We start from the raw sequence: 5,752 nt of genomic DNA on the forward strand, positions 1-5,752 counted from the left end.
TTTCTATATATCCAAGTATGAATGCCTTGGCAAAGTCAAAGAACCATAAATTTGTAAGAAAGCATCTACATTTGGGCATTTTGCTGCCTTCGACTTCCAGAAAATGCTAAATTTCTTGGTTGATCTCCATTTTTTGAGACAGCAGAGCATAATTATCCCCACTGTTAAAGAGGCTGCGCAAAATAAATTTGTATTAAAATGGTTCGGTAAATCTATTGAAGAATTAGTGGAGGAAATGAATCTTGAAAATAACTCTACTTCACCTGATCCAACAACAATGGCGGATACTATATCACGAATTGTTGCTGCAGATTAAAATAGAAAAATAACTATTAGAACCAGAAAAGAAAAACAAAAATACAACTTTGTCGAAGTACTGTCAAGGTTCCCCGCCTTTAGCTAGGTAGGTAAGGGTCGAATGTAGGTAGACAGAATATGGAGCATCAGCTGTAATGGCAAAAAGTATCTACATCATAAGTAATAAATATTTAAGTTAGGAATGCTCATGGGCCATGGCGAATAACATCATCAAATGTAAAAACAAAGACTCAACAGTAGTTTACTAGCGATACTAAGTTCCGGTTTTCTATTCCTATATTTTGGAAGTTACGAGTAAAACTCACGTCTTTTACAAGAACCTGCAATATCACCAATTCTCCATATGCAAAAATCCTACAGGGTGAGACGCATATACCTGACTTATGGTTAACATGTCCATAAGTTTTGTCCTTGTAGTAGCACACAAACTCTTGTTAGAGAATAATTAGCATAATTATTCACGTAGATATTTTTGTTATTAGTTTTCTTCTAGTCAAATATTGTACCTTATTCTTTTCCTATTTACTAGCTTAATCGGTTAATCCTAGGAAACTAACTCTCTAATTCTAGGCAACTAGATATCTTGTTATCAGTATATAATGTTGTACTCCTCTCAATGTAATTCACAATTCAATTTATACAACTTTACATTCTTTACATGGTATCACGAGAAAGGTTCGATCTTCGTCTCCATTTTTAATTTTCTTCAAAAACGTGTTCCTCGACAAACTTCTTCATGTCGACACACACAATACCCAATGCTGACGAGCCCTCCAAACCAATCGTGCTCGTCAATATCCACGTCGTCACCAAGTTTGATGGATCCAACTACCGGCAATGGCGCACTCAGTTTGAAGCGCTGTTGCAGGGTTATGCTCTATCATCCTTTATTAACGGCACCCCTCCTCCACCCAAAATCCTTGAAGAAAAGGATAAACAACCCATACCCAATCCGGCGTACCAAACTTGGTTCAGGCAAGACCGACTCTTATTCGGTGATGTGGCAAGTACCCTCGCCTCCCCTATCAGCCCTATTCTAAACTGTTTAACCACCACCAAGGAAGCATGGGATGCTCTTGCATCATCCTATGCTCGTCCCTCTCGTGGCCATATTAAACAAATCCGTCACAAACTTAAACATATTACCAAAGGCACTTCCTCCATTACTGAGTATATGAACAAGATTAAGGAAACCGTTGATGACCTAGCCCTACTCGGTACTGTTCTTTCGCAGGAAGACATTACGGATCACATCATAGACGGGTTGCCCTCTTCATATCAATCCGTCATTGATGCCGTCAATGCTCGCGATACCCCGATTAGTTTCTTTGAATTTCATGAGAAACTAATCAGTAAGGAACTTTTGATCCAGCAATCTGAAGCCTCCCAAACCACCACTTTCCAGCCCATGGCCCATGCCACCCACACCCGTACTTCCGCTGCCTCTCACTCCTACAACCAACGTACCCCTACTATCGACACCGTCCCTAACCAAAACCCCAAAAATCCGTTTAAAGGGAAGTGTCAATGGTGCCATGTTCAAGGTCATACCTTGTCCTATTGTCCCATATTCAAAGCCCTCTATCCGGATATTCGTGTTCCACCCTACACCCGTACTCCAACCACTCAACCCACCTCTGCCCAAGCCCACCCCACAACCCTTAACCCGCAATCTGTCCCATCCCCATCGCTCCTTGATAGTGGTGCCTCGCATCATGTCACTGCTGATCTTGCTAATCTCTCGCTCCACTACCCCTATGATGGCACAGACGAGATATTTATTGGTGATGGTTCGGGTCTCCCAATCTCGAACGCTGGTTCCGTCTCTCTTCCTTACTCCCCTAATTCTTCTTTTCATTTAAACAATGTCCTTCATGTTCCCCAAATGCATAAAAACATTATTTCCGTTTCTCAATTTTGCAATGATAATAATGTTTTTTATTAACTTTACCTCTACATCTGTAACACCCCCTCATACCAAGGTGCCTTACCAGGACCACCCTACCATGAAAGTGTGTTACCATCTCATTTGCCCGAGGTTAGTACATATCAAAAGCGTCTGAACTGAGCACATTTATTAAAGTACTGTAAAGTATAAAGTTTACAACATCCAAACCCAAATATTGTTTTAACAAAATACAACTTCCAAGTCTAACAATAAAAGAAAATCCAACTAAGACTCAGACGGTGATGCTATGACTCGTGATGGCAATTCTCCCAAGACAGTCCCCAAGCTCACACTAGCAATACCTGTCAAGCCTGCTCACCATCCCCGAATGGATCACCGCAGATTCCACAAACAACAACGGGGTCAGTATTACTCAAATATTAAGACAACCAAACGGAGAAATCAATTGATCATCACCAATTCCTAATCATCCAATCTCACACAGTAACCGACTACACACCGAAGTGTGTAGCCCTGCCAGATTACCCATCGCAACAGGTAATCCTCGCCGCCAGTGGGTGACCGCAGCCGATCCCACCTAGTCCAGCTCCTCAACGAGCGACAACAATCCCTGTCCCTTAATGTGCACATTCCCTCCCGTGACGGGTTCCATGGAGGGCGAACTAGGGTGTGAAGCCACTCCCGCAAGTGACTCCACCACAATCACAATCACATGACATCATAGCCATCTCAATCCCCTCACACCAACATCGTCACAACAATCTCCATACTCCGATGATCAACAGATAACAATAATCACAACAAACATGTCTTACAAAGAACAGTAAACTGAGTAGGGAAACCCTACCTTAGCAATCAACAGTGGAATGAACTCGAACAATCAGAAAGGCTCCTCTACGAAGTCTTCTCCTATACCATAATCATATCACACCATTACACTTTGCACAACCCCCATATTCCCAATTCCGTAAATGTACAGTAACCCCAACGAATACGAATAACATATAATTAGAACTTACCAACAGTAGGATGAGGAATTATACGCAAGGACTCCGAAGATTTCACAAACAACAAGGCTATGGGATGATTAGGGGGAGATTAGGGTTAACGTATAAATGATGAAGTTGAAATGATGTTTTGAAAACTGACGCGGGATATAAAATAATCTTAAACACTCCCTAATCAAACCGTCAAAATAATACTTCGCCAGACCGAATACTCGGTCGAGTAAAGTTATACTCGACCGAGTATCCTCTACTCGGTCGAGTATTCACTATACTCGGCCGAGTATTTATCGGCAGAACCAAAACAACTCACAACAACAGCACTACTCGGCCGAGTAGGCTCTACTCGGTCGAGTAGTCACCAAAGAAAATCCGTAGTGTTACAATCTTCCCCCCCTAAAAAGAACTTCGTCCCGAAGTTCACACTCTACTATAAAATAAAGCACAACACTACGCCACAAGACTATACTAACCACATATAATAACACCAAGGAACTATACAAGTCACCACAAAAATCATTACCCCGACTCAAAGCAAAACAACAAACAAAACAAAACACGACCGCGACCATCTCCTACCCCTCTAAAAAGACAACGGTTACGTCCCCGTAACCAAACATACCTGATAAAAAAGGTTAGGAAAAGATTCTCGCATAGCTTCCTCGGGTTCCCATGTGGCTTCTTCCACATTATGATTAGACCAAAGGACCTTGAGTAAGAACGTCTCACCATTCCGGGTCTTACGAACCTTGCGATCAAGAATCTCCTTAGGAATTTCGGCGTAGGACAAGGATTCATCAAGCTCGATGTTCTCCACTTCAAGGATATACGACGGATCGCTCACATACTTCCAAAGTTGGGATACATAAAAAACATTGTGCACCTTATCCAAAGCTGGTGGTAACGCTAACCTGTAGGCTACCTCGCCAACACGGTCCAAAATCTCATAAGGAGCTATAAACTTTTGGCCTAGCTTACCCTTTTTCCCAAACCTCATTACACCTCGCATAGGTGACACTTTTAAAAGAACCTTGTCACCTACCGTAAACTCAATGTCCTTGCGGTGTAAGTCGGCGTAGCTCTTTTGACGATCTTGAGCTCCTCTCATCTTTTGCCGAATTAACTGGATTTGCTCAACCATATCTTGAACCAGCTGTGGCCCTAAAACCACCGTCTCGGAACTATCATCCCAACAAACTGGACTTCGGCATTTCCGGCCATACAAAGCTTCAAAAGGTGCCATCCCAATGCTCGTATGATAACTGTTATTGTATGAAAACTCGATCAGATCAAGCTTGTCTTCCCAACTGCCCCCAAAGTCCATAACACATACCCTCAGCATGTCCTCTAAGGTCTTGATGGTCCGTTCTGTCTGACCATCGGTTGCCGGATGAAAGGCTGTACTCATCTTTAAAGTTGTACCCATCAACTCTTGCAGCACTTGCCAGAACTTGGATATGAACCTCGCATCACGATCAGAAACGATATCTTTAGGTATACCATGTAACCGAACCACATGCCTCCTGTAACCCAATGCCAGCTGCATCTTAGACCAAGTATCTTTCATGGGAACGAAAATGGGCTGACTTGGTTAACCGATCAACAATCACCCAAATCATGTTGTTACCTTGTTGTGACCTAGGTAACCCCACAATGAAGTCCATGGAGATCGACTCCAACTTCCACTCGGGTACTTCCAAATACTGAATCTTACCTTGTGGTCTCCTTTGTTCACCCTTGACCTTTTGACAGGTCAAACATCTGGCCACAAACTCAGCTACATCTCTCTTTATGTTTGGCCACCAAAAAGTCTTCTTAAGGTCTTTATAAAGCTTGTCACCACCCGGGTGAATTGAATAGGGAGTGCAATGAGCCTCCGTCAAGATCACTCTCTGCAACTCTGCATCCTCAGGAACACACCATCTCCCATCAAAACGAACACTCCCATCTGGATGGATAGAAAACCTGGAAACCGTTCCACTCTCTACCTTTGACTTCTACTCCTGAATTTTAGGATCAAGCTCTTGCTTACTTTTGATGTTCTCATACAACTCTGGCTCGATCGTCAAATCCCCGATGGTATCCCCCTCTCGAATCATAAAGATCCCCAAACTAGACATCTCATCCCTCAACTTCAGCAAGGACATAGTTGTACATAGCGAATGAACGCTCTTCCTACTCAGTGCATCTGCAACAACATTAGCCTTACCCTCGTGATAAATGATCTCCATATCATAATCTCCAATCATCTCCATCCACCGTCTCTGTCGCATGTTAAGCTCCTTCTGAGTGTAGATATACTTTTAGACTCTTATGATCAGAGAACACCTTAAAAGTTGCTCCATAAAGGTAGTGTCTCCAAATCTTAAAAGCGAACACAACTGCACCCAGCTCCACATCATGAGTAGGGTAGTTCTCCTCATATTGCTTCAGCTGCCTCGAAGCATACGCTATGACTTTCCCTCCCTGCATCAAAACACAACCAAGACCATTCTTTGAAGCGTCGGTATATACATCAAAG

Source organism: Silene latifolia, chromosome 9, assembly GCF_048544455.1.
Source record: "Silene latifolia isolate original U9 population chromosome 9, ASM4854445v1, whole genome shotgun sequence".
Classification (NCBI taxonomy): domain Eukaryota; kingdom Viridiplantae; phylum Streptophyta; class Magnoliopsida; order Caryophyllales; family Caryophyllaceae; genus Silene; species Silene latifolia.